Genomic DNA, 26,248 nt, shown 5'->3' on the forward strand with positions numbered 1-26,248 from the left:
TCGCGTTTCGATTTTCTTGTCAGGTGAAAAAATTTTTTTGAATTTCTGAAATAATGTTGTCTTTTTCTCAACATGTTTAAAATGATAACTCATTTTCAAAAGTTAAATTTAATTCACAAAATCGTTCGTAAAATATTTCCGGGATGTTCCGCAAAATAACCAATCCGTGCGCGAAACACACCAACAAGCCAATGGCAGTTGAGCTACGTCAGTTTCCTGCTCAACCAATAAAATTGGAGTTTTTCCCAACGACCAATCAGCTCACAGGCCGTCAGAGACTCAAGAGCCAATCAGAATACAGTTTGTGACGTAGGTCACCCAATCCCAGCGCGGCTCTGTGACGTACACAGCAGCTGCGGTTTCTCGCTTCTCACTCCTGGCGCTTACCCCTCCTTCACAAAATCTTTTCACAGCGCCATTTTAAGAACACTTTTCAGTGTAAATTATTTCTTAACAATGACTTATAAAGACAACATCTGTTCGTTTCACTAATTAGGATAGTTTACATACATTCAAGTATCCACACTTCGGAATAGACGGCGCTATTCACACTAAGGATAATATTCAATTGTCAGTAGAGTAACCTTACCCCACCCTTCTAACACGTATAATTATGAACTCGTTTTGCTCTGAACCCACCGCGAAGTGAAAGTTCTAAGAGTTCCACTTGAACATAAAATACAATTCAAACTCGCACTTTTACACGGAAAATTCCCTAAATTCAAACACACATGAAATCCGTACAGGACTCTCACCTGTTTATAGAATTCATGCACCGTTAGCAAAATAACGACGTTATCCGTACAGGGCTCTCACCTGTTTATAGATATGAAACATGTACCCGTACAGGACTCTAACCTGTTTATAGATAATCATGCACCGACGCTAATTTTACCCTTCACTCAAGCTCGGAAATAACTAATACTCTCATCACAGTGAGTTTTATGGAAGGCGCTTTGTCCCTATTCTCATGCTGCTTTGATTTCTTAGAAAATCCTCACTATACAAGATTCAGACCTAGCCCTAAAACTGTGCTGCTCGGCGACAACACTATGGTACACGGCGATACCTCTTGTGATACTCGGCGATATCACTACAAACTGAACAGGTGGCTTGCGTGACTAATTTCTCGCCACACAATCTATACCGGTATAGTTTACAGATAGGCACGAAAAACGAACTTAACAAGTGTTAAAACATCGATCCTATTTGCATACCATGACGCAACCCTTAGCAACCAACATGTTACCTTGGTTACTCCTTAGCAACCATCAATTTCTGCTACCAGAGAATTGATCCAGCGGGCTATAGAAAATATATCATAAACTACGCTACCCAACTTCATAACCTATAAACAAAATTCTATACTAAATATGGACCCATTTATGAACCTGATATATTTCGGGCCTACTGAATCAGGTGGTCAGAATAAATCTATATACACATTATCTACACACTATATACATATTTATATATTTGCAGAAAGAACATTGTCATTAGAATAAAACCCAACCATTTAGACGACCACCATAGGCGACGTGATCTAGCTAAAGGTAACCTATACTTCTAAATAATCAAGACCAGCTTGTTTGTCAAAAGTAAGATTTTATTTTCTAAATTATGGTATATAAGTTGAAAGTTTTATAAATGAAATTTATTTACAATATAGCAAGCATAATGGTAAGAAATATGAGAAAAATACAATTTAAGCAATTGAATCAAATTTAAAGAAAATATATAAAGTTTAGCATTTCTAAACCTATTTCCCTAACTGAGCTAAATAGACAGAAATTAAAGTAAAGATCTTTGAGGATTCTTACGTGCTCCACGCAAAGTCCAGCAGCACATCACCCTCATCGGAAAGTCAGAAAGCAGCAGCCAGCCCAACCCTAAAGGCATGACTTTTTATACCTTTCTACGCTAACTAAACTGGCAAAGGAAAGTTTTCAGAAATCTTCGACGTCCCATTGGCTGAGAGTGACAAGTGACATGTCACCCGATTTTTAAAAAGTTCCACAAATTCATGTCTTACAAAGACCATTGTCTCTTCCACGTGAAGCCAGAAGCTTCCTGCGATTGCAACTTTGTATTTTAGTCATCCTCGCAGCTTCCATAGCCTTTCAGTACAACTTCCGCGGATGCCAAGTTAAGGGCTGACAAAAAGTTCACTTTCGACCTTGGCCATGTCCGACAGAATGATGTCAGCTCATCAGTTTTTGCTTTGTGAATGCAGCCTCAATAAACGTTTTAATTCAGAATGGGCGTCTCGTGACTTTCTGCAGAATTATGGATCAGCTCTTTTTCTGAGGCTCAAATAACTAGGCCCAAAAAGCAGGCAACTTATGTTTTCTAGTATAAAACAAACACAAGAAAAGTATTAATGTAAGAAATAATGTATATTCTGTATCCACCCCATGGTTTACTAATTAATTAACCCACCCTATTAATCAAAATGTTACCTAGCCAATGCAAACAAATAAAGCAGCGTTTATATTTACCAGTCTCCGTTTTTCTATGAGACCCAAATGCACCTAGAATAGTAGAAATGACATCACACAGACAAGGAAAAGCAAAACAAGCACATGCTTATTTTAAGTTTGCAGCAGTTAGTAATGACAAAAACGAAAACAATAAATTATTTTATTATTTTGCACGAACAAAAAGATGCAACAAATATGCACGTTTATGAGCACACATGTTAATCCCCCCACGTGTAAAGTTTAATCTAAGTTGTATTAGTACGACATATCACAAATCATTAATAAATTTATTCATGTTATGGAAATGTGATTTTGCGAGTTTAAACAAAATTTTGTTTTCTATCTCGCTCCATCAGTGCCTTGGCACTTCCTTTATTAGAGGGAACTGTGTCGCTCAGAGGTCTGCGGATCATCTCTTGATGGACATAATTAATTTTTTAAAGAGGCCACAATGAAGTAATTATGCTCTCCAACATCAACTGCATTGACGCTTAAATAACGTCCATGATTGTAACTTGTCCCTCACTGGCAGGCTTCTCTTTAGTATGCCTTTCCCTGCAATCTTCTTCCGCAGAGGAATCAGTCACAAGTCTGTGAAGTGAAGGAGGGTTTAGAAATGGCAAGCCTCTTTAGGCCACTTTTATCTGTACTTTCCATAGTATGCTTGTTTAGTGTAAAATCCAATTGGGTACATGAAAGGAGTGGTTGTGAAAAATGTGTAAAATCAAATGAACTCATTTACCCATTCCTCTCTCTTGTTATTTAATTAATTTATTTATTCTTGTTATCGTATTCTTTTATTTTTATGCCAAAGATACTCAATGCCTTTCTATATGTATGCACATGTATTATTATGTTTTTATGAAAAAGAGGGTTCTCTAAAAATAAAAGTATAAACAAATGTGATTAATGGAATGCTTGAATTACTATCAGCAACTATTAATTACGCAGGCCACATCCCAGTACATCATTATTTTGCACACCATGTCACCTGAGTTTGGACTCAGCCATGTGCCTATCAGCCATGACCCTGTTCCAATGGCAAGAGTCCAGCCCAAAATTCCGGCCAGGTCCTCCCTGCAACAGAATACCCAGGACAGGGTTCACCCAAGTCCAGTGGTGGAAAGGCAACTGATACATAATACCTCAAACAATTAATGTGGTGGAGGGTCCTAGGGAATATTTAAAGACCAACACTGAACTGTAACCCCTGTACAACACTATAACAAACAAAAGAGTCTGGTGGTCTACATGTGGGGAAACAGGACTAAATTACCAAATGACAAAAAGAGCACTAAAATGAACCCAAAAGCAAAAAGAAAAGACCTTTGCAAGAAGTAGGAGTTCCATCAATTACCAGAGCGGTCAGTGTCATCATCTGGATATCCTTCCTACCCTCCACTGCACCTCTTGATCACAGAGGACAACCATGTGGCTCAGGTTTCGACCAGGTCATAAAGGTCATACGGGGAGGAAGAAAAGAAAAGAAGAGTCCCATTCTCCCATAGTAATGAACATGATCATCAAGTGATAAAAATTCTTTAGTGATTTAATGTGCAGTGCGTATAAGTGAATTAAAAAAGGAGGTAAAAGAGAAAAACACTTTTATTCCAAATATCTCTATTACTTCAGATTAAAAATAGTGCAAGGAGCTGCTTTGAACAGCCTTATTGACTGTTGGTCATAGGCTTTCTTCAGGACCTTAACAGCGAACTGTATTGTGTGTGTTCAAATCTTTATTTCGGCATTACGCCATAAAAGAACAAATTAAACATTACAATTCAATAAAAATTAATAACTTCAGTTGAAATATAAAACACATTCTATATAACTGTGCAACATATGTTAGAGAACACTTGGAGCATAACAATAAAATCATATGAGACAGGAGGACACCTCAATAATTCTAAAAGCAATTTCAGTTGAGGAATGCTATTGCAAACAAATTCAAGTCCATAGTTCAAGACCATAGAATGAGGAAACTTGGTTCACAGCTGATAGCCCATTTTTTTCCTACGGTAGCAAATAGAAAGTAAAAATCTACTAACACTAAATGTTATCTGTTGCGAAGTGTTTGTAGTTAAAATTCTCAGAGCCTGAGGGCAGGACCTCAAGCCTAATAATAGGCATATTGGTTTAATCCATCTTTTCCTTTCTTGACCGTAGATAGGACAGAAGAAAAGAATATGCTGCTCATTCTCTTTTTGGTTATTTTCACAAAGTGAGCAAACTTCGTCCAATACCTCGGAAGATGGATCACGGTTCCTTGCCCAACGAGCCAAAGTTGATTTTATTAAAAGATTGCCATATCTAAACTTTAAAAATAGTGTTTTGGCAAGTGGGGGCTCTATTTCGTCCATAAAGGCCTCATATAAGGGTTCGCCCTTAAAGTTTAGAAATTTTGAAACTAATGAGCCACTAGTTATGGTATTTACAGTCACATTTGCTACATAGGACCAAAAAGCTTTTTTCAGGACTAATTTGGGATTAGATGGTAACAGCTCAGGGTACTCCCAGAAATGTTTCAGGCCTATATTGTTAAACCAAATGCTAACATGCCTAAGCCATGGGATTTTTTTCTGGCTGTCCAGCGCCATGATCTCTATCAGCCCTTCTTTATATGCTTGAAGTTCAGGGACATGCCACAATCTTACCCAGAGCATAAGCGGTCTAATAAGAACATGGTGATCTGTTCTTTTAAAATTAAGGTCCAATTGCAGAGGTACTAATGGGGTTCCTCTCGGAACCCTTACCAAGCTTCGCATAAAATTATTATCTTGGATACTAAAGGTCTCCTTGGACCCTGACCCCCACAATTCGGCACCGTAAAGCACTGATGATTGAACTTTAAATTTAAAAAGTTCCATCACTGGAAACACCGCTTTACTAGTGCTTAAGCTTTGCTCTCTAAGTATTGGTTTGACATTCTGAGCAAATAGCAATTTGCTTTTTTCCAATTGTGCTTTCCAGGTAAAGTTGGAATCTAGTGTCACCCCTAAATATGAAAAGTGAGGCACTGACTCCAACTTTATTCCTTTTAGGGTTAGGCAACCCTTGTCTGGTTTGGTTGGATTTAGGGCCATGTATTTCGTTTTCTCTACGTTAATCTCTAGCCCCTTTTGACTACAATAATCATTAAAAGAATTCAATAAAGTCTGCAAGCCATTTTTTGTTTGGGATATCAAGATAGTATCGTCAGCAAATAATAGAGATGCTACCCTTTCGCCATTCAATTTAGGTGCGTCATTTTTACATCTTTCTAGGTATGAGGGAATATCATTCACAAAGATGGAAAAAAGCGTGGGGGCCAGAACACATCCTTGGCGAACTCCACGTTCAATTGGAATTTTTCGTGATAATTCGCCATTTTGACCCCATCTGATTCTCGCGAAGTTCCCTTCATGTAATTTTATAATCTGAGCCACTATATTGTTTGGCATGCCCGCTGTACTCAGCGTTTTCCACAGAAGATCACGTGGCACCAGATCGAATGCTGCCCTTAAATCAACAAAGGCAACATATAAGTGGGCCTTTTTTATCTTTACGTACTTCCAATAGAGGCAGCAGAATCTAAAGCACTGATCAATAGTGCTGACTTTTGTTCTAAACCTGGCTTGGAATTTAGTCAAGAATGAATTTTCATCCAACCAATTACTCACTCGTACTAAGATATGGCGTGAGTAAAGCTTCTGAAGGATGTCCATTAAGCTTATTGGCCGATAATTACAGGGATCCTTCCTGTCTCCTTTTTTATATATTAAAACAATTTCAGCTCCCTTCCAGCTTTCAGGAAATTCTAAGCTGTATGATAGTTTGTTGCACAGATAATTGATATATGGTGCCCATATTTTCGAGTCGTGCTTGTAGAGATCCCCGGGGATTTTGTCTAAACCTGGAGCTTTCCCAGTTTTTACTTGGCTTATAGCCAGCTCTGTCTCCCCCAAGGTAAAAACAAGCGGATCTGCTGGAGTTTCATAACTTGCTGCATTGGATGCTATGTGGGGATCATCATATTTTCTATACAAATTGGTAAAATGGGTTACCCAGGTTTGCTCATCTAAAAAAGTGTCCTTAACCACCCTTCCTACGTTATTCCCATTTGCTATCAACCTCCAAAAAGCTACAGTGTCATGTGATCTTGCAGCTGACAACAATTCCGCCCATTTCTCTTCCTCCCACGCAATTTTTGATGTCCTTTGGACAGTTTTGTAGTTGCTTCTAGCTTTTTGTACATCCAATTGCGATTTGGATTTAATCGCAATTAACAATTCCCTCTTGCAATCTCTACAGGATCTGTCATACCAAGGCTTGCTATGAGACAAATTCTGAGTCTTCTGCTGGGTTTTGTTAGGCATTTTTGTTACCAGTAATTTTAATTTAAGAAAAAACTCCTGGTGTATAGTCAAAAAAGGAGTTTTAACTTCCTCCTCGGGGGTTAAACTTAAGTATGTAGCAAAGGTCCCAGCAAAAAGTGAGTATATTTCGCTGAGAATATCATTACGATCCAAAATAAATGGCCATTTTAGCGATCTCCTGTTGTTACTAATATGGATCTCATTACCATCACCAACACCTTCCTCAGATGAGAGTGGTAAAAGAGGATCACTAAATAGTACAGCGTCTAGTGTCAAATTTAATGGAAAATGATCACTTTCGGCCCTCTCCATTATTTCGAGATCAATAAGATACGACCAGAGGGGGATGGAAACTATTACAAAATCCAAATTACTCCTATAGGTGTTCCTACTAAAGGTTGGTTTTTTTAAGATGTCAGAAGGTAACCGACCGTTACAAGCCCTAAGGTGGTGCTCGGTACATAATTTGATCAGTTGTAGAGCCAGTGTGGAACATTTGACCGATTTGATATTCCTGAGGAAGGGGATTTTATTTGCCTGATCTTCTTCCTCAAAAATCTCACTTAGGCCCGAAACAGGTTCGTAGTTACAATTCAGATCCCCAGCCAAGATGACAAAATCCTCCCTAGGATCCAACCCACTCAAAAAACAATCTAGCTTAAAAACGATAGAAGATTCCTTTGAAGAGGAGGTTGGCCTATTATAGATATTTATTAGGAATAATTTATTCCCATTGGAGGTTATTATTTTTAATGCTAGGATATCTACAGAATTTGTGTCTATCACCTCAATATTAACCTTTAGATTGATTTTTGCCCAGATCAAGAGACCCCCAGACGGCCTACCACTTCTAGAGGGAGTTGCTCCGATACCATAGGTCTTGTAGCCCACCCTGTGGGGAGTATCGACTGCCCATGTTTCCTGAAGTAAGGAAAAATCGAAGGATTCTATAAAAGTAGCCCACTCAGGATCCCTCAGATTGCTAGCAACCCCGGCTATATTCCAGCTAACCAGCCTAACCGGCGCCCCTAGTGCAGAAGACGTAGCAATATTAACCCTTGGCGTCTCATCGCCAGTATGTGTCACCTGTTAGGTTGCCGAAAATATTCCCTCAGAAGGTAAGTAACTTAAAGTGCGTGTTGGTTCTACCTGTTCTTCAGGAATATTATCATTACATATTACATTTTTAACCAGAGATCGGGATACATTGGTTGGCAATAAATTACACTCAATTGCAACTCCCAGAACAGTGGGATTGCTTATATCTCTTCCCTCATCCCCCCCACTCGGGAACCTTCAATCGCAATTATCAAGACTACTGAAAGCATCAAATCGATTTGATGTTTCAAGTGGTGTGAAGGGTTTTAGATGATCCATCCTTCTGTCTTGAAAGTTTTGATTTCTAACTGGAACATAGTTCCATCCCAAGGGATCTGGCACTGTCACAGAGCAAGGGGCATAATACGTATTTCTCATGCTCTGTTGAATCGGAGGATACTGGGCATATTGTCTACTCCCAACATTCTGTTCAATTGGATGATTAGGTGGCTGAGTTTGGGTTATACAGTGTGAAGTGGGAAACTGAGATGGGAACACCACTGACCTTGGATAAAAATACATTAGGGATCTTGGGATTATAGTATTATTAGAGCTGCCCATCTGCCAATTCAATATAAAATGGACCGCATTTGGGTCCCTAAAGTTCACAACCACTACGTCACCTTCGATGTCTTTGGTTCTGCCCCCCAACCAATCAAGGCGACGAACATGAACTATTTCCCCATTGATGTGATTTGCAATAGGCCTATGCATTCTCAGCCAATGCGTTATCTTATTTTTTAATTGAAAAAAACCCTCCCTCTTATTTTGTTCCAGGGCCGGCACACCTGTTAGGACTACCACATAGGGTAATGCCTCTGGTGGAAGTTCGGGCAATGGAACCCTTTTTGGTTTCCCCCAGGTGCGTCTAGATTCCCTCACCTCCCTTGTTGAATCTGTCAAAACTAGAGTAGATGTATTACCAGTGCTTTTGGATGTATTATCACTGGTTTTGTTAGCAACAGTACCCAGCAGTTGATCACCAGTTTTTGCTTGGGATGATCTAGGGGATGCATGGTGATGAACAATAGCTGATACTATATTCCCCAAAGGTTTGGGGGCAGATATAGTTGAGGAAGGGATAGGAGCAATATAAGGGGAAGTAGATGGAGGAGGTTGGACAGTAGATAACAAAATTTGTGGTGCGTAGTTAGATGCCTGACTGTCTACATTGATAACACCTTTATGGCCTACAAGGTCTTTATTGGCCAGTGCATTCTCAATTTTTGACAGTCTACACTCCACCTCCATTAACCTCTCCAAAATAGATGCAGAGTACGATCTAATCAGATTCCCAATATCAAGAAGGGACACAGGATCCTTATTCTCAATATGAACATCATCAATCACACTGGTGTCCATACTGTCCTCCTTGTCTGCAGATGTATTCGGTAGGACTGGGGATGTAGGTATGGTATAGATCCCCTCTGAATCTGATTGTACAACACAGGGGTTCTTGACAACCGTAATCAATTTTTTGCCAAAGTCAGAGCAGCTCAATTTGGGTTGCAACGGGTCCCTCCTTTTCCGCCGTTTTTTGTTCGGCGGCGGACCATAGATTTTCCTCGTGGGTGGTAATTTTTTGGCCTTATTGCGGGCTGCATGCAATTGTAACAAAGCATCTCCCTTTAATGTCGTTAAGCTACTTCCAGTAGATGTTACAGACAGGTCAATCGTATCCGATCTAGATACAGTGTCCGGTGAAAGTACAGCCATATTTACTTCCGGGAGTATACTATCCAATATCGGAATCGTCTCATTGGCTATTATCCCAGTAACAGTGTCAGAAGGTCCAATCACGGGAGATAAGGGTAGTGAGGCAGACCCATTCTTTATGCTTTCTACGGAACGGCGGCGATCTGCCCGCCGCTCCGCTAGGACAATCTCCCTAGCGATATCAGGCGATGATTTAGAAAAATAGTTATCCAAGGTCCCATTGAGCAACAGACCCTGTTTGTCCTGCACAGGCTGCTCAACGTTATTGGTGGCCATTTATGAGTAAGCAGGGAGCAGTTGGTAAAGCAAATTTGCGAAAGTAATACAGAATTTACATGAACAGTCAATACCTGTAAACAAATGGATATGCCCGGCCCGGCCTCCTCGGTTCTCGGAGGGTCTCAGAGGGTCCGCCCTTAGTCCGGGCTTTGTCCCGGGCTATGTCCCGCACACGCGTCCCGCTAACGCGCTGTAGCCCCACTTGTTATACAGGAAGTTAGCCAAAGGGGAGGGGTTACGGGAAGAGGCGGCAGGTGTGCTCGATGTTGCTCGCACAGCCTGGTGGGCCTCGCAGTCCCGCAATCAGCAAATCCTTTAGCACAGCTTCTCCAGCAATACAGTCCGTAGGCAGGACTCACGGGCACAAGGGAGCTTCCAAGCAGCAAAAAGTCCGTTTACACCTAACTCCTCGGCGAGCGGCACCCGCGAAGCGGGGGCCGCGAGGAGTTATGAAGGTGGACCCAGAGGGGAGGGGTCACGGGAAGAGGCGGCAGGTGTGCTCGGTGTTGCTCGCACAGCCTGGTGGGCCTCACAGTCCCGCAATCAGCAAATCCCTTAGCACAGCTTCTCCAGCAATACAGTCCGTAGGCAGGACTCACGGGCACAAGGGAGCTTCCAAGCAGCAAAAAGTCCGTTTACACCTAACTCCTCGGCGAGCGGCTCCCGCGAAGCGGGGGCCGCGAGGAGTTATGAAGGTGGACCCAGAGGGGAGGGGTCACGGGAAGAGGCGGCAGGTGTGCTCGGTGTTGCTCGCACAGCCTGGTGGGCCTCGCAGTCCCGCAATCAGCAAATCCCTTAGCACAGCTTCTCCAGCAATACAGTCCGTAGGCAGGACTCACGGGCACAAGGGAGCTTCCAAGCAGCAAAAAGTCCGTTTACACCTAACTCCTCGGCGAGCGGCACTGTATTGCTACTGCATCTACAATTAACAATTGAGTGAAAAAGTGAAAAAAGTGGAAAAAAATATGCTTTCTATAAAGCTGAAATAAATAAACCTTATATGACATTGTTCCTCCGTACACGCAGAGTCCCTTTCACCCCTGTAACGGAAAAACACATTGTACTCACATTTAAACAATAGATACACCTTGTGCTCAAAATGAAACTGTAAAATAGATCCTGTAGTTCCCGAGCTAAGTGTTTTTCCATTAGAAACTAAGGAGTGTTTTGTTCATTAGAAATAAAGAAGTGTGTAGTCATAATCAAAACGTAAAGGGACCATGTTGGTCCATGGAACATCATAGAGCATGCAAATTCCTGTTGACTGCAGTACACAGCATATGTGACAAGTGAATGATTCTGGAGAGATTTACACGACAAGGTCTTTAAGGAGACATTTGACGGTTTTTAATCATACATATTCTAGTTGTTTCAATGTGTCGTGTTGAAGCGAGCTCTGGAAACATAAGATGGAGAAATCTAAAAGGTAGAACTTACATGAGGGACAGATTAGAATGATAATTTTCTGTTTCCCTTTCTCTCATATGCAAGACACCTCTCTTGATAGGGCGGGGCCTCCTATACCTGAGTTGTGACCGAGTGAGGTGAGGTTTTATCCTCATACAAAACAGGTGAGCACATCATTGTTAGGAAGGATGTTCTCTGTTAAACATATAGTATTGACGAATATATGTGAATGTGTGCGAACCTAGAGGGTCCACATTATGAATGAGAAATAGCTTGGGAATTACAGGATCTTTTTTACAGTTTAATTTTGAGCACAAGGTGTATCTATTGTTTAAATGTGAGTACAATGTGTTTTTCCGTTACAGGGGTCAAAGGGACTCCTCCTGTACGGAGGAACGATGTCATATAACGTATTTATTCCAACTTTATAGAAAGCATATCTTTATCCACTTTTTCACTCAATTGTTAATTGTAGATGCAGTAGCAATACAGTTCGCTGTTAAGGTTCTGAAGAAAGCCTATGACCAACAGTCAATAAGGCTGTTACAAGCTGCTCCTTGCACTATTTTTAATCAGGAGTAATAGAGATATTTGGAATAAAAGTGTTTTTCTCTTTTACCTCCTTTTTTAATTCACTTATACACACTACACTGCACATTAAATCACCAAAGAATTTTCATTACTTGATGATCATGTTCATTACTATGGGAGAATGGGTCTCTTCTTTTCTTTTCTTCCTCCCCGTATGACCTTTATGACCTGGTCGAAACCTGAGCCACATGGTTGTCTTCTGTGATCAAGAGGTACAGTGGAGGGTAGGAAGGATATCCAGATGATGACACTGACCGCTCTGGTAATTGATGGAAATCCTACTTCTCGCAAAGGTCTTTTCTTCCTCCTTTTGAGTTCCTTGTAGTGCTCTTTTTGCCATTTGGTAATTTAGTCCTGTTTTCTTAATGTAGACCACTGGACTCTTTTGTTTGTTATAGCTGATCCAGAATGCCTACCAGCTGAGTTGAAAAAGGTACTAAAAGAAATCAAAGTGCTGATATGGAAGCATTTGTTTAATGAAATATATAGAAATAGAGCTGCAAATCCAACATCATGGAATAAGGCCATAATTTCACCGATTTTAAAACGAAATAAAGACCAAAGGGAAGGGGTGTCTTATAGGCCAATCTCCATGTTGAATTACGATTCTAAAGTATATGCAGGCATCCTGTCAGAGCGGTTAGCTAAAATAATCAGGCTATGCACATGGAACAGAAAGGCTTTATCCCAGACAAGCAATAATCCACTTGCTTATATCTTCAATACTTCAAAATACATGGCTATTGCAAACTCCAGTCCGCTCGCAATAATAACAATCAATGCAGGTACGGCATTTGAGTGTATGTTGGACCTATATTTGGGAGATGATGGCTGGTGTTTGCCTAATCATAATACCTGAGGCCTGTAAATTAAATGCTACAGTGGGCCTACGCAAAAAGGACAATTAATGAACAGAATGCTGAACAATGTCAAAAATTCATCTCAGTACAGTGATCTGAACCTAAATCTTTTGTGTTTTTGCTCCCCATGTCATTCCAGTTTAAACCCAGCCATATGCAAATCAGTCTTGACCCTTTTCCCCATGGGAACAGTCCAGCCCGATCTGCCAGGCAAGGTCCCCCCTGAACCGCAAACAAGCATGCTGGGACCAGTTTCATCAGCCAGGCTAACTTGACTCCAGTGGCATGGAGAGTATGGGACCCACGTCTGAGCATACCTGTCGCACTGGGGTTAACAAGTGCAAAAAGAACAATTGATTCACAGAATGTTGAACAATGTCAAACATTCACCCCAGTACAGAGACCTGGGCTTAAATCAATCGTTTTTTGCTCCCCATGCCATTGCAGTTTAAACCCAGCCATATGCAAACCAGTCTTGACCCTGTTCCCCATGGGAACAGTCTAGACCAAATTGCCAGGCCAGGTCCTCCCTGGACCGGAAACAAGCATCCTGGAACTGGTTTCAGGATATCACCCCTCATCAGCCATGCTAGCTTGACTCCAGTGCATGGAGAGCAGTTCCGGCTGGACTGTTCCCATGAGGAGCAGGGTCAAGACTGATTTGCATATGGCTGGATCCAAACTGGGGTGGCATAGTGAGCAAAAGAATTATGGATAAAACCCAGATTTGTGACTGGGTGTGAGGTGTTGAAAAGTTTTAGCACTCCGTCCATCATATTGTGTGTTTACCAGTGGGCCTACAGCACTTGTTGTGCCACCCACTTAAGTAGCACCTTAAAACATATCCCAGGTCTGCCACTGCAGCCTTAATGCAGTTTTAAACTGCCATGTCAACTTTTCATTTAAACCCCCTTGCCAAGCCTGAAACTCCCCTTTTATTACATATAAGTCCAGGTAGCCCATAGGGCAGAGTGCTGTGTAATTAAAAGGTTGGACTTGTACTTTTAAAATGTTTACAAGATTTCTTATCATATTTAATAACCTGTCATTTCCAAATTGGGAGCATGTAAAATAAAATTATTATAAAGCAGTTTTATTATCATTTTATTTACATGCCAGAGCTGAGTCTTAAGGGCAAGGCCATGTTCTGACAGCAGGAGGAGGAGTGGTGGGCACAGGACACTGCAAGTGCGCATACCGGTTTTGCCGGCTGTCTTAAGATGGCCAAACCGTCATATGCACAACAATATCTCTAGGCTCCAGCATATCGCATAGAGAAGAAGCAGGCACAGGCTCTGAGACCCTCTGGAAGCATACAACCAGCCCGCTACGTTTGGCGCAGTGGAGTTTGGGAGCCTGTGATCATGAGCAGAAGAGCACTGAGGCAAAGAGGCGGCAAGTACCTTTTCTTTGCAAACAATTTGTTATTGTCCTCCGCTCTGCCCCCACCACTTTTCTCTGTTAGATGCTGCTGCCACTGATTAGGTGTGCTAAAAAAGACTCTTCTGTTGTTTATGGAAAACAGCCTACAACCATGAAGTTGATCTATGGTCACAGCCGTGCACTTGATGCTGACATCTATAAGGAATATGTGTTATTTGGAGGGTCAGTGGAAACGTCTGTATCAGAGAGGAGAACAATCTTCCTTGCGTAGTATTTCATACAATATTCGCAAAATGGGCGTAGCGTTGAAACCGGCGTCAGTCCCGGAATTAAGGCAGTGCTGATACGGACGTTTCCGCTGACCCGCCAAACAAAAGAAGAGTCTTTTTTCATTGATATTTTTTAGCATAAACTACTGTCCTGAAGATGGTCTGATGGACTGAAGCCACAAAGACCGGAACGACGACTCCGCCTTCTATTCCTGAGAAATGTTGTTATTGTCGAGCGACATATATTTTCATAAGGAGATTTGTTGCCTGTGATTTTGTTGGAATAGTTGTTTGTCATGAATTGCTAGGTTAATTTAACTTCACTTCTTTTCATGACTTTTTGCTGATTTATCTCATGTGTTTGTACTCCCTTTTAATTGTTTTCTATACATACTTTCAAATTATTAGGATTTCCCGTGTTTTCTGTGCTTACAAATTGCATTGATTGGTGTTGTCTAATGACACTTTGGTGTTTGTTCCGGATGGACTAACCCTCAAAGCAATCGTATACGTATATAAGTTTGTTGCAAATAAATTCCCTTGCAGGGACCTTTTACTTTTTATTGAATGGGCCACAAGCAGGCAGGATGGAGGAGGGGAGCTGAGTAGTGCTTCACTTACAAATGATTAGCCTGTGCTATGCCTTCACACAAATGCCCTAACAACCCTGCATTGTCACTTCAGCCAGCTTCAAGCCAGGACAGAGGAGGCAAGAAATTCCATGCACTTCAAAGCCCCTGTTTAGAAGCATCTCATACCTTCCAGAACCAGGGCACCAGGGTATAAAAGTAGGACCTCAGACGCCAACTCTTCAGTACACTTCTGGACCTGTCGATACTCTGCCAGGAAGAAGGACTATGTGGTATCTGAGTCATAGATGGGGATGTCATGCCTAGGGAGACATTGTAATCATATCTATGTCATGCTGGGCACTTGGGGGGGAGAGGTGAGCAGTTGGCCAGAGAATCTGTTGGGAGCTGGCTGGGTTTCCTCTCCTTATGTTGGAATAAACTACTTTCTCCTCTTCATTTACGCTATGGACTCATTCATTTAATCTCTGCTTGGAGAGTATCCTACATTGGCGTAGTCGGCAGCTAGGAGAGGATCCCAACAATCCTGTGTCCATGAATGGATTTGTATTACAGCTATATGAGAGGTTTGAAAGTCCTGCTCTAAGACGGTTTGCTGCAACCTGGTGAGAAAGCTCTATTCAAGGCAAGTTTATTCGATCAATAGCATGATCATATTCACAAACATAAAATCCTAATACATACAAAGTTTCATTAGTGATAAAATACACAAAGGAATAAAAAGCAGCCCCATATTCACAGTCCTATGCAGCATCCAAGAGTAGAATTAAAAGTTGTTACTTGATTTAGAAGATTAAAATTATTATTAAGAGCTATGGTGAGCATAAAAAAAGAAATCAGCAGTTAGCAAGACAATCCTATACCATTATTTACTCTACAGTCCCTGTTAGTGGCCTTAGTACACACTCTCCCTACGTGTGCCTAGAGTCCTGCATTAAGCATTTTTTGCCAGTTTGGATCTCTGCCACCAAGCGTAAAGGAGATATCTAGATAAAGTGAAAACAAGCCACCTTGTCGTGTCTGATCTAAATACGAGTAAATTATCTGATAGATGTGAGAAAAACAAAAATCGACAACCAGGGATAATCCATGTTTTTCTCAGGTTGGCATAGGCAGGACAAAAAAAGACAACGTGTTCAATAGTTTCTAAGGTGGAGCTACAGGACGGACAAATATGGTTACCGTAGCATTCACCCAACTGCTTTTCACAACATTCTAAGGAAAAACTCCAAATGTAAATTGTATATAAAGTGCTTGTGCTTGGGGTGGTTCAATATCATCCATATAGGTATCAAGTTTAAAACAACTTTTAACATTTAAAAATCCGGTAGTTAAAGTGCCCCATGACCTAGTATCAGTGCTGGAAGAATCAATAAAATTCCATTCCCTTATTTTGAACTGTGGTACCATTTTTTTGGGGATAGACTGCGGATCATCCTACATATTCCCCAGCCTTAATTTAAAAAAAAACACTCCTTGACTTTTTCAAACCAAGCCAGACGCCCTGATTTTCCTTGGAGAATTAATAATTCCTCCACAGCCTCCTTTATTGTAATCTGGGTATTACTAGTCCAGAGTCTTGTCCAGAACATAAGCACCTTAAGAACAGCAAAGTGAGTAACAGACTTTAGTCCAAGATCAAGGCGAAAGGGTAATATAGACGTATTCTTCGGGGGATTAAGGAGTGCTCTTAAAAATTTCTTTTCAGTGAGTTCTATCTGTTTAAGTGCTCCAGCCCCCACAATTCAGCCCCAAAGAGAGACGCACTCAACCCTTCAGCCCAATGTATTTCGGGTGTGGGAGAAATTGGGCAGAAAGCTGAACGTTTGACTCTCTTTATGATTGCACAATCCACATGCTGAATAGTCAGCACGCTCTTCTGAATTTGGGGAGTCCATGCCAGGTTATAAACTAATTCTGACACCCAAGTAATCAAAAGCCTTGAACTGTTCTAATAGTTGGGCATCAAACCTCACTTTCCTCTTGATGGATTTTTAGGGATTAAATACCATAAGCTTTGTTTTTGAGCAATTCATTTCAAGGCCCCAAACTTTGCAAGCTGTCGCGAATTTAGTTACCACGTTCTGAATACAAATAATAGAGAGGGTATTAGCTTGCATCCCAATTTTAGCAGGTCACCTCCACAATCATAAAGGTCACTTATAATCCCGTTCATGTACAGAGTAAACATGGTTGGGGCCAACACACAGCCCTGCTGCACTCCCTTTAAAATCGGTATATTATCATTTAAACTACCATCGGAGTCCCACCTAACTTTAGCATAGTTGTCTTGATGTAAACGGATTAAAATTTGGAGCAAGCCAGAGAGGAGTCCTAAGGCCCTAAGGGCAGCCCGAAACCTGGTGCGATCTATGGAATCAAATGCTATTGTAAGATCGACAAACACTGTATACAGATGGCCCCTTTTGATCGTAACCTCCTTCCAAATGAGCAAATGAAAATGAAACACCTGATCTAGGGTGCTTGTGGAGGCTCTGAACCCAGCCTGCAAGTGCGACAATATTCTATTATCATCTATCTAGTTGTGGAGATCAAACAGGATCAATTTACTAAAACCTTTCTGGGAAACATCTATAAGGCTAATGGGTCTGTCATTTGCGGGGTCCCCTTTAATCAATCAATCAATCAATCATACCATTTATATAGCACACTACTCACCCGGGAGGGTCTCAAGGCGCTTGGGGGAAGGGGTATGCTACTGCTCGAACAGCCAGGTCTTGAGTTGTTTCCTGAAGGCGAGATGGTCCTGGGTCAGCCGAAGGTGGATGGGGAGGGAGTTCCATGTCTTGGCAGCCAGGTAAGAGAAGGATCTTCCTCCGGCGGTGGCTCTTTGGATGCGTGGTACGGCTGCGAGGGCGAGGCTGGTGGACCGTAGCTGGCGGGTGGGCGTGTAGAAGGTCAGGCGGTCGTTGAGGTACTTGGGGCCCAGGTCGTGGAGAGACTTGTGTGCGTGGGTGAGGAGCCGGAACGTGATCCTATTGTCGACGGGGAGCCAGTGCAGGTTCCTCAGGTGGCTGGAGATGTGGCTGCGTCGGGGGACATCCAGGATGAGTCGGGCGGAGGCGTTCTGGATGCGCTGGAGTCTTTTCTGCAGCTTGGCTGTGGTTCCGGCGTAGAGGGCGTTTCCGTAGTCCAGTTGGCTGGTGACGAGTGCCTGGGTGACAGTCTTCCTGGTCTCGGTCGGGATCCAGCGGAAGATCTTGCGAAACATACATAGGGTGTTGAAGCACGATGAGGAGACGGCGTTGACTTGTCTGGTCATCGAGAAGGAGGAGTCCAGGATGAAGCCCAGGTTGCGTGCGTGGTCGGTTGGCTTGGGTGCGGTGCCCCGGGCTGGGGGCCACCAGGAGTCGTCCCAGGCAGAGGGCGAAGATCCCAGGATGAGGACTTCCGTCTTGTCCGAGTTCAGTTTCAGGCGGCTGTCCTTCATCCACTCGGCGACGTCTTTCATCCCTTCGTGTAGGCAGGTTCTGGGGGCGTCGGGGTCTCTGGTGAGGGAGAGGATCAGCTGGGTGTCGTCGGCGTAAGAGATGATGTTGAGGTTGTGCTGGCGTGCGATGGCTGCAAGAGGTCTCATGTAGACGTTGAAGAGGGTGGGGCTGAGTGAAGATCCTTGTGGGACGCCGCAGATGACTTCGGTGGCCTCGGAGCGAAACGGGGGGAGGCGGACTCTTTGTGTTCTTCCGGCGAGGAACGAGATGATCCACTCCAGTGCCTTCTCTTGGATACCGATGTTGCTGAGGCGCTGGACTAGGGTTCGGTGGCAGACAGTGTCGAACGCAGCGGAGAGGTCCAGGAGGATGAGGGCCACTGTTTCCCCCTTGTCGAGCAGGGTCCGGATGTCGTCGGTGGCTGCGATGAGGGCGGTCTCGGTGCTGTGGTTGGCTCTGAAGCCGGACTGCGAGGGGTCGAGGGATCCGTTTGTCTCGAGGAAGGCGGTCAGCTGTCTGTTGACGATCTTCTCGATGACTTTAGCAGGAAAAGGGAGGAGCGAGATGGGGCGGAAGTTTTTGAGGTCGGTGGGGTCCGCTGTAGGTTTCTTCAGGAGGGCGCTGAGCTCGGCGTGCTTCCAGCTCTCCGGGAAGGTGGCGGTGTTGAAGGAGGTGTTGATGATGTTCCGGAGTTGGGGTGCGATGGTGGAGTCGGCCTTGTTGAAGACGTGGTGTGGGCAGGGGTCGGTTGGTGATCCGGAGTGGATGGTGTTCATCGTGCGGGTTGTGTCTTCGGTGGTCACCGTGGTCCAGGTGCGAAGGGTGGCGGTGGGGGGCGTGGGTTCGACGGTTGGGTGCGTGGGTGGTGTGCCGAAGCTGTTGTGGATGTCGGTGATCTTGCGGTGGAAGAACGAGGCGAGGGAGTCGCAGAGGTCTTGTGACGGAGTGATGTCGTTGGTGCCGGTGCTGGGGTTGGAGAACTCCTTGACGATGGTGAATAGTTCCTTGCTGTCGTGGGCGTTGTTGTCCAGTCGTTCCTTCAGGGATTTCTTCTTGGTGGTGCGGATGAGCTGGTGGTGCTTGCGGGTAGCGTGCTTGAGGGCGGTCATGTTGTCGGTGGTCCGGTTGAGGAGCCAGGCTTTCTCGAGGGTGCGGCAGGTTTTCTTGGAGTCCTTGAGTTCGTCGGTGAACCAGGATGCCTTCTTGCTTCTGGGTCTGCTGGGAGGGTTCTTTAGTGGCGCGAGGTCGTCGGCGCAGGCGGTCAGCCACTGTGTGAAGTTGCGGGCTGCTTCGTTGGGGTCCGTTGTGTTGGCGGGTGGGCTTTGGCTGAGGGAGGTGGTGAGCTGGTCCGCGGTGATCTTGCTCCAATTCCTGTGAGGTACCTGTTGCGGGTGGTGGTGGGTCGTGGTTCTTTTGAAGCTGAAGTGGACGCAGCTGTGGTCGGTCCAGTGGAGTCCGGTGGCGTGGCTGAAGGTGATGTACTTGCTGGAAGAGAAGACGGGATCAAGCGTGTGGCCGGTGTAGTGGGTGGGGGACCAGTTGCTTGAGTCCGAGGTTGGCGAGGTTTTCCAGCAGGGCGGTGGTGTTGCGGTCCTTGTTGTTCTCCAGGTAGAAGTTGAGGTCCCCTAGGAGGATATAGTCAGCGGAGGGGAGGGCGTGTGGGCTGATGAAGTCTGTGATGTCTTCGCTGAATTGTGTGCGTGGTCCCGGGGGTCTGTAGACGAGGGTGCCTCTGAGGGTCGTCTTTGGGTCGGTGTGAATCTGGAAGTGGAGATGTTCAGCTGCGGCGAAGGAGTCGTTGGCGTCGGTCGTGATGCGGATGGTGTTCTTGTGGACGATGGCGATGCCTCCTCCGGTCTGGTTGATGCGGTCCCTCCTGATGATCTTGTACCCGTCCGGGATGGCGATGGCGATGTCCGGTGCAGAGGAGGCGTTCATCCAGGTTTCCGTGAGGAAGGCGACGTCCGGTGATGTAGCGTTGAGGAGGTTCCAGAGTTCCACGGCGTGTCTGTGGACGGAGCGGGTGTTGAGCAGGATGCACTTGAGGTGGTTCCTGCTGGTGCTTGTCTTGGTGGGTGCGGAGCAGGTTCGGAGGCAGGTGAACTTGCAGGTGCAGCAGGTGAAGGGTCCGTGGGTGCGTCTCGGGGTGGCTCGGCAGCAGGTGTGGGACCGGCCGGCATTGAGTGCGTTGAGAGTGGCGGCCTCGTAGGTCAGTCGGGTTGTCTTGCATCGGCGGGGAGGGCCAGGGGTCCTGGCGCTGGGTGCGGTCCAGGCGCGGACGGGCGCAGATGGGCTTACCTTTGGGGCACCTTCGGCGCTCAATCGGTGCTCCCGCTGCGCGCGTCCGCTGCGCGGTCGCTCGGGGGCGTCATAAGTAAGGAGCCGGGAGGTCGGGTCAGCTGGGTGGCGGGAGCGGGGCGGCCAATGGGCAGGTGGGGGGCGGAGTCGGCGGAGGTCTGTGGCGGGAAGGAGGTCTGAGGGCGGCTCAGCGGCGGCTGGGTCGTCCGGCGGAAGGGAGCAGCACACAAGGAAGGGGAGGGCAGCAGAAGGGGGGAAAGGGGTAAACTGAAGGAAAAAAGGCAAAACAGAAGGGAAAAACGAATGCAGCAGCAGAGGGGAAAAAGAATACACAGAGGCAACAACGAGGCAGCAGAAGGGGGGAAAAGTTAGCAGAAGGCAATAACGAGGCAGCAGGAGGGGGGAAGAGTGAATAGGCGGCAGCAACGAGGCAGCAGAGCAGAGCTCAGGCAGTCAGGCAGTCAGCGGGCAGGAGCAGCGGAGTGGGGGCGACCTCGCCTGGGCAGGCTCAGCGGTCGCTCCCTGTCCCTGCACTCGGTCCCCTTTATCCCCTTTTTTGAAAATTGGGAGTATCTCAGCACTCTTCCAGGGTGCTGGAATATCCCCCCCTCGTGTGATGGTGTTAACAACTGTATGGAGCAAGGGGCCCCATATTTTGGGCTCAGATTTGTAAAAATCTCCCGGTAGTCTATCTAGAACTGGAGTTTTCCCAGTTTGAAGTGAGCTAATTGCAATCATAGTTTCCATTAAAGAAAAACTGACTACCTCTTTCACATCAAGCTCTGGGTTGCAGTCCCTGGCTGGCTCCACTGCCTCGTCCTCACCCTCACCCTCATCCTCAAGCTCGTAGTCCTTTCCAGAATATAATGCCTGGAAGTACTCTTCTCAGAGATGTGGCTGAATATGGATGCCGTCTTCACTGACCAGCTGGATTGCCCCTTTAGAAAGACGATGCCAGAATAACTGACAGTCCTTCAGTCCATATCCCTGCAACCTCCCAACTCCGCTTTGCCTCCCCCTGTGTTTTCTTGTATAGCCTTCCTTTATTAATTATATCAGGCCTTGTCCCTTCTTTTACTGCCACAGTTAGCTCAATTCTCGCTTGCCTGCATCCTCATTATACCATGGAGCATTATTACGTTTAATCAAAATTGGAATTCCTGTATACTAACGTAGGGCATTATGCTGTTCGATAGTTCTTGGTAGTGTCATCATTTATGTTAGAATTACTCAATTTCGTGAGTGTCTGGTCCACCTCTTTATAAATATTAGGGAGGAGCTTACCATCAGTAGCTACTTGTGTCCACTTAATTCTCTTGTCGGTAGTTGTGACCACAGGCGCCATCGCCAGATTTAACTGGGGATGTAGAATAGGAAGGCCAGATAGCCTCAGGGACAGTGCGTTATAGTCACTATCCTCATGATTTAGAATAATCATATCACTACTTGTGGCCAATGATCAAGATCTACCATAATAAAATCAATCCTGCTTTTTACATTCCCCCATTTAAATGTAAACTTTGCATTGACATCTGATGGTGTCCGTCCGTTACATGCGCACACCTCATAAGCAAGGGTGAATGACAGAACCTGCTGCCCAACATTAGTACATCTTTTAAGAGCAGGTATCTGAAGCCTTTTAACACATCTAACTATTCTTCCTCCTGATCTATTTCCTGTACATAATCTACTGGGTAGTAGGTTGTATTAAAATCACTGGCTACAATGAGATAATACTCTTTTCTGGAAGTGTCAAGGAAGTTTGTAAGCGTTGTTACGGTATCAGAGGGCTTATGGGGTCTATTAAACCAGTTGTATATGTTGATTAATCTGAAATGGGCATCCCCTTTGAGCGATAAAAAATACAGACCAAGGATCTCCTGTGAGCCTACATCTAGATGCTTGATTTTGCAAGCCAGTGTAGTCTTAACCCAGATCAGCAACCCAGCAGAAGGTCTGCCAGATGTTTACTGTCTGGCTTCTAAACTAATGGTGGTAACGCCCACCCTATGAATCTGTTCTGTTTCCCATGTTTCTTGGAACAAACATATATGGCAGCTGTCCACTAGTTTAACCCACTCCGGGTCATTAAGTTTAGACCGTATCCCTGCAGTATTCCAAGATATAGTATTCTGTTGCGAGTCATCGATATGGTCTCCCTGTGATGGATGTCCCATTAGGGGGCTTCCTCTCATTAAACCTTGGGTGGGAGCAGCAAGCCATTCACTATTTCATCAGAAGTGTTGTTTGTAATGTCCCCCACCAGTTGACTAACCTGTGCCATGCCCTGAGCCACCATCGGATTAGCATGACTAGACTTTAGTCAGTCTGGATTATCCAGCTCTGTGAGTACTTGGTATCTATTACTAGTTGAAAGAGAAAATTTCTCCTTTCTCTTCTACAGATTCTACACTAATTGGGCATTTGGGGCCAGATGTAGGTAAGTTCCATTTACCGATTCTAAAATACCGAATTTTACTGATTCAGTATTTTAGAATCGGTAAATGGTATGTAGGTAAGTATTCGGTAAAGTTTACCGAATCGGTAATATTCGGTAATTACCGAATCGGCAATTCCCATTCATTCCTATGGGCCTGGAGGCCCATAGGAATGAATGGGAATTACCAAATCAGTATTTACCGATTCGGTAATGGGGAACACATTCAAGGGTGGCAGGGTGTCACATTGAAACCCTGTTGCACCCCTGAATAGTGCATGGGTGCACATGTGGCAGACATACATGCCCTAAGGGCATGTATGTCTGCCACATGGCACTTTTGAAAAAGGCACAAATTTGCTTTTTCAAAGGTTTTCGATATTTACCACCAACTTTTATTTGGTGGTAAATACCGAATCCTTAACCATGCAATGCACTCATTTGAGTGCTCCCTACATTTCAGATACGGTAATTTACCGATTCGGTATTTTAAGGAATCTGTAATTTACCGATTCCTTAAATTACCGATTCGCTAAATGACCAAATCTGAAATGCAGCCACCTACATCTCAATAGCCTAATACCGGTCGGTAACGGGTTTAAGATGTCTGTAAAAGAATCCCAGCGGCATTATGCCAATCCCACGCTCAAAGCCTAACCTAGCTGGTTTCATCCCACTTCTGAGTAATGTTCCTGCAAGTTCTGGGTTTCGGCAATTCATCACAATGCAGTCTCCATGAGTAGACTTACATAAGGGACCAACCCAGCTATCTCTTCTAACAAACAGAATGTCTTGATAACTGGAATTTGTGAAATCTGTATTTTGGGATAACCAATGGCATACCTTGTTTTTCAGTTGGCGTGTAGTTTCTTTAAAATTTCCTGGAGCAAGGGGACATTAGTTTAAATCACTCCGTATGGACAGCATTCTGGTGGAAGATCCAGGTTAACCTCATTTAGTGAATCGTACGTATCGGCAGCATCATTTAATGGAGAAAGAGGCTGCCTAGAGAGTTCAACATTTACATTATGTGAAAGGCTGAGAGTGTTGGGCCTTCGTCTGCTACCAATATGCTCACCCCCAATTGTAAGGTTTGCTTGCTTCTGTGCTCTGTCTTTAAACTGGTCTTTCACTGGAACATGCTCAATGTTTTGTGAGGTAGCCACAGGAGAGGGTTGTAGGGTTTTGTTACAATGATTTCTCACCCTACTATAGTGACATACGGGTTCCTGTGACCCCCCCCCCCCCCCAAGGCAGGGCAATCTGAGCATGTGGATCTGAATTTTCCTACCCCAGCCATAAAACTGATTACAGACTTCAAAATGTTTCCCACAATAGCCTCAAGTTTATTAAGTCTGGCCAATATTAGAGAAAGATTTTTTCGATCATAAATAGTCAAAACGGTTCATTAAAGTCTCTATGTCTTCAAGAGGTAGAGCTGTGGGTACTGCTAGGGCAGAATGGGATTTTTGCACAGTTGCCAGTACGTGGTGAGTACTATTAGTCCCATGTGGTAACTCCAGCAGATTTTTCTTTGACCTAGTCTTTGCTACCAAAGAAGGCTCCAGATGTTTAAATTTTTTCTGCCCGTTGACAGAAGGGCCGGACGGCGAAGATGCTTGATTTTGGGGAGGGGACCTCACAGGGGATGGTGGCTCAACTAAACTTTGTATGCTAACAGAATTTCCGGATTGAGTATCCCCAGGCACCCCAAAGTGTACTAAATCCGGGTTCAGAGCAGTAAGAGAGCCACCCCCAACAGATAACTGTCGTTCAACTACTGAAATTTCCTTATCTATGGCTCTAGCAGCCATGTCAAAAAATAGTCAAGTGTAGAATCTTGAAGACTTAGTTGTCCCCCTGTCTCCCAATTGCTTCTTTTTTGCCATTTTGAAGAGGATACAGTCTTTAGAGTGTTACCATCCACACAGAGAAAAACAGAGACTTACTGGACACAAAACTTGTAAATCTACATAGGGCTGGATCGCAACACCAACATTCTCAGTGCAGAAGTGAAAAAATTAAGAGGGTAGGCCCAGCCCAGCCTTCCCCAGGCTCTGACAGGCGCTGCCCGGGCATGCCTGAGCACGTCCCGTGCGCATCCCGTGCTTGTCCCTTGCTGTGGGCGCCCTGAGCTGCCTTTATGTGCCTCTTGGCATGAGTGGAATGCGTCGACACCTCCCGGCGCAAAGTCTGTTGGAGAATGTAGTCTCCGGGCAAAGTGCAGAGTGCTGTTTGGTGTGATGAAGAGCTCCGATACGCCTCCTGGCGCAAGTGGAATGCGTCGGCGCCTCCTGACGCAAAGACTGTTAGGGGATGGAGTCCCCGGGCAAAGTGCAGAGTGCTGTTTGGTGTGATGAAGAGCTCCGGCAGCTGAGCTGCCTTTATTCACCTCCTGGCGCAAGTGGAATGCGTCGGCGCCTCCTAACGCAAATACTGTTAGGGGATGGAGTCCCCGGGCAAAGTGCAGAGTGATGTTTGGTGCGATGAAGAGCTCTATTAAATTTTTCTTTGGGGAATATGTTCTCCCAAGCACCCTCTAGAGACTAAAATACCCTCCTACCCGTTGGAACATTTAAGGGTAACAGCTGGGTTATAGCACGTTTTGAAATTCATCCATTCTCTTTAAAGGGGTTTGTTTCATGCCTCTTCAGCCTCTTATAACTTCAATGACTTGATTTTAGAGTTTCTCATGCATTGATCCTCTTAACCAACCAGCTGACTTCGCACCAACACTTACTTGTAAAGAGCATGCTTCCTTTGTGACCGCACCCTTGGCAACGCACCACCCGGTGCTGATCTCTGCCCTAGGCCTAGGATTTTTCATTGAAGCGGCCCGTTTTAGAACAGCCGCATACAGGGATCGGCCCTGACCTCTCCGCGCTGGCTCCCGCAGAGTGACAAACTCCCAAAGCAGACACATATAGGAAACCCAATCAAAGTACTCTTTGACTCTGGTGCAAAGATCACGATTGTCTTAAATACGTTTTTCCAGGAGAAACTAGGAGAACATTTTGAATTGTTAAAACCTGC

Source organism: Lissotriton helveticus, chromosome 1_2, assembly GCF_964261635.1.
Source record: "Lissotriton helveticus chromosome 1_2, aLisHel1.1, whole genome shotgun sequence".
NCBI lineage: Eukaryota > Metazoa > Chordata > Amphibia > Caudata > Salamandridae > Lissotriton > Lissotriton helveticus.